Here is a 14,039-nt window from a genome sequence, read left to right as displayed (position 1 = left end):
CTCGCCCTTGTATTTCACTCTGTCCTCTGTTCGCGAGGAAGGATAGCACACAGTAAGTGAAAGAGAAGCCGAATCCATGGTTTCTTAAAAAAAAAAAAAAAACCCTGACTGGTGCTACATTTTGAGGACTAACTTGGTTGAACTTTTGTCAATATTACTGAGCACTCGTCAGGATTATAACCTTGTCTGAGCAACCGCTTTAATGGATGCAGATCTGCGATTAAACGGATTGTGTTTTTACAATTTTCCGTCTATCTCATGTCCAAGCATACGCAAAATAGAATACAGGGATTGACACGCTGCAGGCTCAAGGTCAGAGTCTGCCGCTCCCCTGAAAGCCTCCAGCCACTGATAGACACGTCTTCCCTCGTGAGCCGTGCTGGAGCGAACACACCACAGAACATCTGTTCGCAAACAGCCCTGATGGAGCCGTACTGACACCGAACGCGCGCCCGCCACCCACACCTCACCACCTAATTCCCCAGCTGGGGCCAGATGGCAGGCCGTACCGCTGCTCCCTTCTCTCCTCATCCAGGACAAATCATGAGGAAGAATGGCCTGCAGGTACCGCCCCAGGCGCGGCTGTGCCACTCACCGCTGACCACCCTCTGGTGGCTTCCAATGTTCCCTCCTGTCAAAAGACAAATTGTCCAACAGACTGCTCTTTTATGAATTCACCCTGCGGTCCATTTCTCAAAAGAGGTTAAGGAAAATCCTTGGCCTGAGCTGCTCAACTTTGAGACAGAACTCTATTCTCTGAAAAGTTAAGAGGCCTGGAGACAGAGCAAAGCGAGAGGTCCAGGAACAGGGGGCTATTCTTGAGTTTCTTCACAATGGCTGTCTGTTATACCGAGCCAAACTGGCAACGACGCCTCGCTACGGTCACCGTATGAGGCGCTTGACCTCTGAATTATGCACTTTGCTGCCATCATAAATACGATCGTAGGTGAGCACGAAGAGAGAGCGTTAAATTAAACATATACTTCTAACATTACCAGGCCAGTTTAAAATAGCAAAGCTAATTAATGGAAAGCAAAATAAAGAAAGACTCTTCCCATCTCCTTGCGAGTGTTTATTTAGTGTCAGTATGGGGAAGTTGAACCTAAAATTTGAAAATTTCAAGCACAAATGACTGAGGTTAACCGCTAACACTGCTTCAATTTCTTCTACTGTGCAATAACAAACACACGGTCATGGACACAGACACAAGCATCAATCATCAGGAAAACAACCAGTATCATCTTATCGTCATAAAAACCAGTTGTTCTGTTGTGTGATCCAGCAGCTGTTCATGTGCTCTCTCTGGTTTCCTTCACATGACTGTGGGTTGTTTCCTCTTGCTGGAGAGGGACGGACTATTCCAGCTCTCTAAAGTCATCTTTTTACAGGTGACCCGGTTAGGAATGTCATCACAGATCAGGGATAAGTGTGATTAATCGCCTCTGACACTCTTATGGCACCTTTTACACAGCATTTCATCTTAAGGCTGCACAGGAGAGATGTGTGGGAAACAATATATCTCTGATGACAGTAAAAATCTGCCTCACGGATAACTGCAATATCTGCTCATTTAGCCTTAGTGCTATTTTTGGGGTTACCTCAGGTTTGCTCTAGTTATAGTCATGCGGGGTTATTTTGCAAGAGCTCCAGAACAATAGATTTCCTTTCATCATTGTATCACAGTGCAAATAAAGTTTCACAAGCAAATGTTTAGAGTGTACTATATAATGTCTGACATGGTATCTGCAGAAACAGTAGTTGTAGAAGAGAGACAGTGGCCACTGAAAAAATGGCCACCTCCATGTTTTTGTTTACTTGTCTGTTTTTATTGTTAGTTTTGAGCCAGAAGTGATCACATCTGTACGAGGGACTTAAACACTAAGTTATCAATGAATGCTATGAAGCCCAGTTAGCAAAATGCATCTGCAGACAATATGATACAGATGCATACAAAGAAAAATAGATGCAATAATTTGCTGAAACATGTGCGAATGGAGTATATAAGGTAAAAACAGAGTTTGCAAAAGTCTAACAAGCTTTAAAGTCCATATGTGGTATGAACACCTTTATTCTTCAACACAACCTGAGCTCTCTTAGACAAGCTTTCTTGTAATTTCTTTGAGGGGTCTTCAGGAATAGTTCTCCAGGCTTCTTGGAGGACATTCAAAGCTTTTCTTTGGATGTTGGCTGCCTTGTTTTTCTGTTTTCTGCCAAGATGATCCAGCACTGCTTCAATACTCTTGAGGTTCAATCTCTGGTGAGACCAATCCATGACTGACAGTCTTCCATTGTGTGTTTTTTTATCTAGGCATGCTTTTACTGCAATGGCAGTATATTTGGAACCATCATCACCAATTAAATGTGCAATTAAATTGAAATTGAATTTATAATTTCATCAATTCTGATAAGATTCCCAACACCACTGGCTGAAATGCAGCCCTAAACCATGACACAGCCTCTGGTGTGTCTTATAAACAGCTGTAGACTCACTGTTGCACCTTTCCCACATATTGACGAGTAATTTAATCAAAAATGTCAAATTTGGGTTAATCACTCTATATAAGGATGTTTGTCACTGATTTCCATCCGGTTCTTGTTGATTTGGCATACCCAATTCTTTTTCTCAGTTTCCCTTGCTTAAGAATGGCTTCATGACAGCCAACCTTCCAGTGGGATCATTACTAATGAGGCTTTGGTGAGCAATAGATGAATCAGCTGAAGGCCAAATGCATCTCTCAGGTTCTGTTATGGACATAACTGCTCATCTGCTGTAGATAGTTTTTAGGACTGCCACGTCTTCTTTTCTATTTCCTCAGGTTTCTTTAAGGACACACTGCACACCATGAGATATACCAGTTTTTCAGCAAAATACTACAATGTACTGAAACATTTTTAAAAAATACTACTTTATGCCTGTCAAACTGTTTGCTATGCCATTTTTCACTCATTCCATTGAAGGAATTAAAGGTGTGTTTTGTGCCAGGTTGCTAGTGACAAAATCATTAAAAAGGTTTAAGTGGCTAAAAAAAGGAAATAATCAGGTACAAGGGCTGGACTGAAAATGATTGAAAAAGCAGCCAATGTCCAGAACAGCAAGTCTTTTTCAGCAAACATCCCTCCCTCATTTTCAGGGCTTACTTAAGACTGTGTATTAATGTAGCATCACAGTGTGCGGGATCAGGGCACAATACGCAGTTTTTTGGCCAATAGCGGGGTCATGTAGCTACAGTATATCAGGCTTTGGCTACATTTCCAATAATGGCTGCAAGAATGATTTTATTTTAATTTTTATCGGTTAGCTGACATTAGAAAAACAAGACAAACGTAATGGTTTAACAGTGAGGCATTAGCAAGTTCAAATAAGCAGAAATAAACAGTCTGTTCCTGCAGTAGTTCTAGAAGTTCTCAGTGCTAATTCATTTGGAGATTCATCATAAATGAATATTCTCAGTATGTTTATAAAACATGTCAGCATCTTGACCAAACCAAACATCTCGATAAGCCTTGTTGCCAAAATCAGAATTCGAATGTTATTAAATCATTGTTGTATGTTTCGTGCCGATGCCAGCACACGCATGTGGAAAAAAGCTCAGCAGCTGGTTAAATGAATCATCTCAGCCGTACTGAGCTCTGGCTCTGATTTTAGCTCAGCGACACATGCATTCAGACGGTCAGCTGGCCTGCTCCAAAAAGCCACATGATCAAACTGCCTGTACATGATCAAACACGGCTCTCTCAGCTCTCTCCAGACCAAAGTCTCTTGACCCATACCAGCTGTCTGGAAACATTTGGACTAATATTTACACCAATTAAGAACTTCCATAAACATCAACTTTCAAGTAAAGCAGTACAAAAAAAAAAAAGACTCACGAGTTATCTTAATGAGGCCATATGACTAAATACGGTCAGCTGTGGCAAGTTTTGGACAGCTTCTATTTAGATGTGAAACCGCTCTCAACACTTTAAGTGTGTTTACAGTACAAAAATCAGGGCCCTCCAGAAACACCGCGCAAAGGCACACTTGACCACGTGGTGTGCTCTTTGAGAAAGAGGTAAAAAACATCTTGAACTAAGCAGGTCCCTGCAGGCGTAAGATCTTCACAAATTGCGGTGCAGTTATTTATTGAGATTGCACTAATTAAAGCCGTGCATCGTGGAAGACGAGATGGAGAGGTTGGGGAAGGTGGGGGCATTTCTTCAAGCACTCACAAGCTTAATGGTGCAAAGAAATTTCTACCTGACGAAGGCATTCCTACCACAGGTATGTGTCAAAGCTGCCAGCACCACCACCAGCCAAACAGCAATTTAGCACTCTACTACAAGTGTTTACAATGCACTTTGGCACATTGACTTTTTTAATGTACCTCGTTGTTTTTGTTTTTTTTTAATATTCAGCATGTATTTACATTTAGAGGGAGACACTAAGCCTGCATGGCTTCAGACTGAGTTCTCAGGGCCACAGTGTGAGTTTGCCCCTGCAGAGCTGTGGCTGAAGCCCACTCACTGTCAGAGTGGAGCCAGCTGGCACTACAGGGAGGGGAGGGATGAAGCGAGGGTGGAGGGCCCGGAGGAGGGGGCTACTCCTCTGCCTTCAATCCCACATGATCTCACTGGTCCTGGAGAGTATATCAGGCAAAAGCAGCGTCATCATTAAAAGCCCATGCTGCAAATCTTTTTAATTATTCTCCTTCCTTCCTAGCCTTTTAATGAGAGGAGTATCCACAGATAATGCGGGTAATTGGACAATGGGATTCACTCATTCAATTACTGACCACTGAATCTGCTCCAGAGTTCATGGGTAATTCTCTTTCTCAGCTCTGGCTTCGGGGCTCAGCGTTCTGCATCCTGGTAAAAAACGAAGAACGCGGCTGGATACTATGTCGTTTAAATACATTTACTGGACCCTGTCCAAAAAGCATATTACATTATAATTTGTTTGAACCATGAAAGGGCTGGGATCTAAATACTGTGTGGCAGGCCTATCCATAAAATCTTGCAAAGTAACCTCTGGTATGCAATACTGGCCTTTGCACTTAAACCACATTTTGGAGTTTTCAGTGGGAGACGTACACGTTGAGTGATCGGCTTTTGTTTGAAAGCTATTGAAATCTGAGATGAGTGTACTAGTCAATTTAATGGCCTGCTCTGAGTCTGGCAAAGCAATTTAGCTACAGTCAGAATGCCCAGTGGAATGACATTAGAGTTTCATAACGAAAGGTGGTGGTCATCAAAGAAATAATTCAACGTTCTAGTGAGCTCAGCTTCTCATAAAGACTGGAAACGAGGGGAAACTGCTAACCTGCTTCGCTCCAAACCTAACAAAATTTGTATATACCAGCACTTCCTCTAAGTTCACTAATTAAAAAGTAATGTTTTCTGTGCTGGGCCAAATATTATAGTTCATTTAGAGGCTGGACTGTGGCTCTCTCTGACAAATACATTTATATAAATGAAACAATGAGTTGATCTAAAAAGCAAAGCCCATCCAAACTGCTTTAAATCTGCATTATTTCCAACAGCCAGCAGAGGGCCAATCTTCTGGTTCCAAAAAGAAGTCTGTTTGGTTTGAACTCTATGTGAAGAAATCCCTCTGCTATCTTAATATTTGACCTTTCCCGATCCCTGTTTAAGGTCTCAACTACTAATTTGAAGCCTTATTAAATGGCATTCATTCATGTCATCGATGACATTCATATTATACGCATAAGTGTACAGACTGACAGTAAAGGAGGATATGCAAATAACTACTGTAAAGGCAGGCAATGTTTGTTGGTTTCTCAGTCATATACACTGCGGTCCCCAACCTTTTTTGCGCCACAGACCTGTTTATGTCTGACAATATTTTCACGGACCGGCCTTTGAGGTGTCGCGGATAAATACACCAAAATAAAACCAGTACTGGTACCAAAAAAAGAAGATTTATTCATAATACACGGGAAAAGACCCAGGGAAACTGAGTTAACGATAAATTTAAAAAATAACGATAAAAACCCCGAAAACCATAAATTTCACACTCGAACCTCAACTCACGCGGCCCGGTACCAAACGAACCAGTCCATGGCCCGGGGTTTGGGTACCGCTGATATACATCACTCACTTATCAAGTTTGGCTTTGAAACACTAAGATGGCAACTGCTCTAATGCTCAGTTTGAGGCTTCAAAATGGGACCTTATTAATAATAAATTAGCGTGTCTACAGTCCATGTTCCTGGCCAGCTTGTAGCTATGGTTCAAACACTCTGGGCGAAGGAACACGGGCTGCACAAACCATCAAATTTGTGGACGATGATGCAAAATGTGGCTTTGTTTATGTGCAAAGTTAATAAACAAAACATATCACACTCATTAGTATATTTTCAAATCCAGCTAGGCTAGCTGTTTCCTTATGCTAAGCTAAGCTAACCTGCATGAATGGACTCAGTCTTCTCACCTGACTCTCAAGAAGAAATGGCAAATATACTTCCCAAAATACAACTTTCTAGATCTTCAAGGTAAATTATCTTCCTGCTGAACAGCTCGGATCTCACGCACAGCCCACAGTGACTTCTTTAGACAGATATTTATGGTTTTCCTAGCTGACATGGGACTAAAAGTAGAGTAAACACTATTTCCTGGCTAAAAAAGGCATCTGCTTCCCCCCATCTGGACCCAGACTTAATGCTCAATTGAAAAAAGAAAAAAAAAAGAAAAAAAACCTCTGGATAAAGGACAGCTAACCGAGTGAATTTCGAACCTGAAGGCAAAATCTACAAACCACAGCGAAAACACCAGAGAGTGGGAGAATTCCCCCACTGATCATCCAATTTGGTTGATAGCAGCGTGTGTGTGTCTGTGTCTGTGTAGGGGGGAGAAAAAAAAGGGAAAACAGGGAGAAGGAGGAGAAGAAAAAAAATCTCACAGGAATCTTCCATCACCCTGCTTCTTTGCAACGTCCCACATTGATCCAGCACATTAATCATGAGCAGACAAACAGCGTGTTGTGTCTGTTGGTAATTGTGACTCTCAACCATACTTAGCCTATAGCTACTCTCAACATGAGCTGATAAACCACTCTATTACTGCAGCACAATGTAGGACACGTTCCGTCAGTGGCAGCTTGAGAGCAAAGAGCTTCCTGCAGCAATATCACAAAAGGCAGATTATCTGCGCTTGGTAATGGAATAAAACACATCCTACCGAGGAGAAGCTAAGATATTTTCTCAGTGGCATTGCTCTATTAGAAGAAAGTGGTCGAACGCAAAGTGTACGAGGCTGCCACTGCTAGCTTTCCCGCATGACGCTCGTGTTAACAACCCCCACCCTTCCCTTGTGAAATTCACACCTCCAGCTAGAGTCATTATCATAATTGTTACCAAATACTGTAACTCCCAAGTTTTTAATTGCAATACCATTAATTTCCAATCTGAACGCTTCTCTTGCACAGTCAATTTCATTTCTAAATTGACATCCCCACTCAAATGATTTCATATAAACACACTGATAAAAAAAAAAATATCTCAAGGGCCAAATACACAGACAGAAGGGGTGTGTGTGTGTGTGTGGGGCGGGGGTACAGTCGGGCAAACTATATCAAGAAATAGTCACTACCCCAAGGCTTTAAAACAAACGCCCTCCACATCATGCATTATCTTCTCTTCTGCACCACAAATAAACCGAGCTTTGCCTCGTTTCGTCTCAAGATAAAAGACCAGTCGTCGGGGTATGACGGTGAGGGCCAACAAAATGAAATAATAAACCATTCATTAAATCAAGCGCACAAGTGTTAACTTTTATAATAAAAGATTCTGGAAGTTTAATTAATAGCAGTCGTTAGCGCTCGTTTAGAACTTATCGATTTAAACATAACAATATGTTAAAATAATGTATCCTGCAACAGTCATCGCCCTCCCTCGACAGGGGCCTCTGCACACACCACATTGTAATCAACAGATTGTTAGACATGCATTTTCTCGGCCAATGACAAAGGCTGATCTATAGGGGTCAGAGGGAGCGTTGGTAATCCATCCATTGCTGCAATTTATTATCTTATTTTAATTGTATACACAAACATTGAGGTGATTTAGGTGACACGGTGGAAAGATGAAATCCGTTTATATTAAAAGGGTTGCTCACCCCTGGAGCCCGCTGCCAGCAACACCTTTCAATGGCTGCTTTTAACAACATGGTTATTGTTTTATTGATCAGGGTTTTATTACAAATTTGACACCCATGTTATGTGTTAATCGAACCGCGTATAATTTTTTTGACACATATTTTACGAGATTATGACTGCAATTAATTTAATAACTATTATTTTTTCGGTGATTTCAGTCTTAACGAGGTTTGTGGGAGAGTGCTCCATCCGTCTTGGCCGTGTTGTCACTCATGCACGGCGGCGCAGTGCTTGACCTTAATGGAAGCCACGGAAATGGCCAATCGAGCCGGCATCCGGCACTCCCCCCCAGCTCATCGCTGCAGCCACCTTCTTTTGTTCTAGGAAGTGATATCACTATTAAGGAAGCCATTCACAGTCATATAATTTCTCCTTTCTACACTTAAAGGCTCCCAGCTTATGGGAAAATTATACAACTCACCTTTTGCTCAACAGTACTTTGAGGATGTGTCATTTTTCAGGCAGTGTACGTTTAACCTGGGAGGAGGGGGGGAAAAAAAATAACCATTTTCCGCAAAGTGAAGAAGGATTGATATCTTTTCTTGAAACACAAATTATGCAACATTGGCTTTGCGCACAGTAAATCAGGGCAACACGGACGGCTGCTGATGGTACGTGGGCAGTTAAAGCAGAACGGGGGGACGGGGAACATAACAACACGTCAAGCTGAGATAAAGCTCGCACCTCTATAAAGGCAGACCCAAAAAAGGGGGCCGCTGTTGGTCAATAGGCTCCATCTGTGCCTCCTCTCATCTCGAAGAAGTGCACATCTGCTGAACGTGGCACAATTTATCTATCAGAAGAATTATTAATTAATAGTTCATCTCATCCAGTATAATTGAGGACAGATCTGGAATGCCATTAGCTGTGATAATAAAGGGAGCGATACCTCCCGCCCACCTGAGCACACGGGAAAAGCCTCCTCTCTGCTTCGGCTCTTTGTGGCCTTGTCAGCAAATGTATTCTTTTGCGCTGAGCAGTAGTTAACAACTTATAGGTTTGTCAAACCAATTTCATTCTTTTTAAATCTTCATAGCAATTATCTTTTTGCATAATCAGTTTCAGGACCTTGGGGGTCTACTGGGTCTTGTAACGTCTTTAAAATAATTGTTCAGATAGTAATTTGAAGTTTTGTGGAAATTGCTTAATAATCAGATACTAAAGTCAATATTTGGCTGAGGAACTAAGTTGTAGATGGAAAAGACTTCATGGGGCTCCGGCAGGGAAAAAGGAGGACCGGCTAAAAATAAAAAGACATCACAAGTTGGAGCCAATTCAACATAAAAGGCTGTATGCGTGCATGCTAGAGTGTTCCAGAACACGTGTGTGTGTCAGTGTGCATTCTCATTACATTGTAGCCATGTGTAAGCCATGCAAGAGTTTGGCCCGAACAGGTGCACTTTCAGGATTCTGGAGGCACGACGGAGATAAAACAGCCCCATTTGAACTCACATTAATTCTCCATTTTAACACGCCATCAAAAGAAACACCAAGATATCAGTGGGAATAAAGCTGCATTATCACAAAACATTAACAGCTGTTGCGGACCTAACACGGCGGTTATCTACTTCGAGCGTTTGAAAGATATCCAAGTCAAAGGAGGGAAGGCCTTGATTTTATGTTTGTCCCAATTCCCTTGTAATGAGATGCATCTGAGTCTGTAGTACTGACAGTAATGAGAAAGATAAAATGACAATGCGTAAAAACAGAGCCGGCATATCAATGACTTGCCAGACGGAGCTCTCTCTTTCTGATGTATGGCGGGACAAAGCAAGCACGAGATCCATGAGCCAAAACAGCAAGGACAAATAAAAGAAAATACAGGTCTAACGCGGTGCACCCCTTGACTCCTAAAGTATATATGAATCACTCCCCTTATTATCACTCTGACACAGCGAGGAGCTTTGCTTTATGAATGCTACTTAAGGAGCATCTCATAACGTGCACTGACTAAACCCAATCATAATCTGTCTTGCCCAATAACAACAAGACAATGCTTTACAGAAAACGTCTGATGTCATATCATCATTACACTAATAGCAATAGCAAGGACCCGGGCTTCTCTTAGCCCCACCCAATTATTCATTTTAAACGGCTTATTGGTGAGAAAGCGTCAATGATCAATTCAAGCATTTAGCCTGTGGAGCGGGGCTTGAGTCGGTGCCAACATTGATTATCTGGGGGAGCAAATTGGTCCATAATAATGGGTATTTCTCATGACGCCTGTGTGAAGCAGCAAAGAGTGTTCATTTTATTTGTTCAGTGTCAGCGTGTACTTAAAGCTCAGGTTAATCATCATTTATGCCAGAATGAATGTGATTATTTTCTGTTTCGTTATTACCTTCGTAACCAAGCGAGACGGGTTGTACTTGTGAGGCTAACTTAGGAACCTTTGGTACCACTACAACAAAGACCTGCATCACTGGGTGAAGAGTTGGCTAACATTTATGAACAGACGCACAGCCTTACAAGCAAATACACTAACGATGAATAATTCGAAGAAGTCTCAAAGCATAGCGTCATGCCTGAAATTGAAATTTGTAGCACAGTGGGCAGCTCGTGATCCAAAAACTTGCCCGCATAAGTGGATTTCCCTGATTTTGGATGGCGTTAAACAGCAATACAGTGTCATCAAAGTCATTTACCTCCAGGTTCATTTCATAAAGCTGCCCTTATTGTATTTTTCTCTTTAGTTTGGTAGTTGCTTTTATTTCTTTTTGGAACAGGGCAGGACATTTTATGTAATGGTACCATAAGTAGTTTAATTTAGGTTTAAGTATCCAGTTGTTTCCTGGCATATAAATAACATGTTAGATCTAATTTTATGTAATCTCAATATAGTCTTATTAGTGCACCATAAAGTGCAACCCTATTTTCCTTCTACCCAAAAAACCCCACATTCACGAACAAAAGGAAGCACCTGCGATAAATGTTTCCATGTATCACTTAGATACAGATGACAGGTGAAATTCAGTAAATCTGAAAAATGGTGGATTTTTCTTTTTTAGTGCTAAAGATATTTATATTCTCATATTATTATTATTATTGTTATTTATATTATTGTGATAAACGTGTTTGATATGAATAAAAGCAGTCTATCTGTTTACCTTTGTTAGCATCCTTGTTGGTATCTATTGTGATCAAACCAAAGCTATGCAAATTAAATACAGAATATTGACTGAGTAAAATGAAATAGATTGCCTGAAACCAGTATAGAAGCCCTGAAATCAGAGCAATACGGCCTAAATGTTAATAGAAAAAAAATCTATTTAGCCTTTTAGTGGGTTGAATAACTTCCAGGCTTTTTACGAACACCCCATGGATCATCAGGAGGTCCCAGGTGGTTCTGTTGCCTTAGGAAATGCTCAATTCCTCCACTGTGGTGAGAATCCCCAGTTGGTTTAAGTCATATACTGTTAGACGCCAAGGAATCCAATTTACCCCGTTCCCATATTTCTTTGATTTCCTTTACTTTGTAAGGTCATTTATCTGAAATCTTAATTTGGAAACTGATTTCTTCCCTCTGTGACGAGCAGCAGGAGTTCCTCCCCCCTCACTCTCGACTGTCATAAAGGTAGGCAGGTGTCCTTAAAGATGTTGAAAGAATTGAATATAACAGACGTGTTCAATTAGAGCAAAACGATCTCGAAAATGAATTATTGTGCTCTTAATGGGCTGAGGAGAAAACACTCCCGGGAGAACACAAGGTGAGATCTGCTTTAAGGTACATCTCTTTAAGTGGTTCAGAACAAACTGAATTTTTTAGGTAGGTGTAAAAAGAGGTGACGATCCACGAGCAAATTTAGACAGGTAGTCATCTATAAACAAGCTATTTTTACAGCATCTTTGGCTAATAGGTAATAGTATTTTACAGCATGTTAAATATGTGCAACATTAACACGTCTCAGTCAGTTTTTTCTTAAAAAATATATCAATATCTATATATTAATAACATAATAATATCTTTATATTATTATCTGATATGCATTCAAATGAAAGCACCCATTGTCTCGTCACACAGCATAAACCAAGCACCCCAACTGTTTGTTTTTTCATCTGTCATCGCTTATATGTGCACCTTTTTATCTCTGGGAGGACAGTGACATCTGCCCATAAGAGTAATCCCAGCACACCAGGATTACCCACTTTAAAATGGAGAGAGGGAATATGACATCAAGTGTCTTCTTTCCTTTGTGTTAGCCAAGCCTCAAGGTGACATGGGAGTCTGCTCTCATCACCAGAGCCAACTATGACACTTACTCTCCATGGGACTCATTAAGGGGCAAAGGGGACCTCTGCACTGGCAGCATGTTCAACAAAATAAAGACATTTAACTAAAACCGGAAAAAAGAGAGAGAGGACAAAAAAAAATCAAGTCTTGATACAATTCCATGAAACACCTGGCGGAGCCACACACAAGCATGGAGGAAATGTTGCACTGCCCTTACAAGGTGATCTGGGTGAGATGGAATTAGAGCAAAAATGCTTCCCATGTGGCTGAATCACCCAGTGATCACCCAACCAGTGATCAGGTACTTATGACATATTGGAAATCAAGAGATCAATATCATTAGAAAAAAGATTTTCTAACAAAAACTGCATTTACACATTTTTCAATAACATTTGAATTCAGTTTTATTTATAAAGCACTAACTCACATCAACAGTCGCCTATTATAAAGGCGCTTTAACAGAGAAAACCCCAACAATCAGACAAACTCTACGAGCAACCACCTGGCAACAGTGGGGAGGAAAACTCCCTTTTTAACAGAACCAGGCTCACGGAGGGGGAAGCCATCTGCCGTGACCGGTTGGGGGTGAGGATAGGAAGACCGGACAAAAGATGAACTGTGAAAAAGAGCCCAGGTTTAATAATGACAATGATTAAAAGTTGTGTGTATAGATTAGGCTTAAAATGTATATTTTAAACATAATCTTAAAAGTAGAAAGGGTGTCTGTCTCCCAAAACTGGGAGCTGAAAGCTGAAGGCTCTGCCTCCCATCCTACTTTTAAATATCCTAGGAACCACAAGTAAACCTGCAGTCTGAGGACAAAGTAGTTTATTGGGGTGATGCAGTACTATAAGGTCTTGAAGATAAGATGGGGCCTGATCATTGAAAGCCTTGTATGTGAGAAGGATTTTTAAAATTTGGTTCTGGATTTAACAGAGAGCCAATCAAGAGAAGCCAATATGGGGGAAATACGTGTTCTCTTTTTAGTCCCTGCAGCATTTTAAATCAACTGAAGACTTTTGAGGGAATTTTTTAGGACAAACCACTAATAACGAATTACAATAGTAATTAATAAATGCATGGACTAGTTTTCAGTATCACTCTGAGACAGGTTGTTTCTAGTTTTAGATTTCTCAAACTGGAGAAATCTGGAGGCCGAGGTAAAGCCATTCAGAGTGTCTGGTTAGACACTGTGTTTCTAAGGTTTTTAGGGCTGAGTACAATAACCCCAGTTTGTTTATTAAAGTTGCAACAATTCATTCCAGCTCTCAGAACCACTGTCACGTTAGCCGTTAGACTGTAATTAGACACTAATGGCATACTGGCTAGTTCTTAAGCATTAATGTGATAGATATTTTGTTTTGACTGGGTCAATTTTAAGGTTCATCTACTTTAACCTAAATCAATCTGTTTGTTTTAAGTTGTGCTGATTTGTCCCAACTACCCAGTGACTAAAAGGAAGTTAATAAGAAGGAATTGTTGGTTACCTGACTCATGTATCAGAGCTCATGTTCCTTACCACAGTGGCCTGGGTTCAGGTCTGCCAAAACCCCTCTCTCTCCAATTTCCTGTCTACTCTACTCTGAATAAACACCTAAAATTCCCCCAAAGTATCAGCACTTGTAATGAAGAGTTTGTTACCCTTTGAGGGTACTT

Source organism: Pelmatolapia mariae, linkage group LG5, assembly GCF_036321145.2.
Source record: "Pelmatolapia mariae isolate MD_Pm_ZW linkage group LG5, Pm_UMD_F_2, whole genome shotgun sequence".
NCBI lineage: Eukaryota > Metazoa > Chordata > Actinopteri > Cichliformes > Cichlidae > Pelmatolapia > Pelmatolapia mariae.
The sequence above is the reverse complement of the archived record's forward strand: the minus strand, read 5'-3'. Positions refer to the sequence as shown.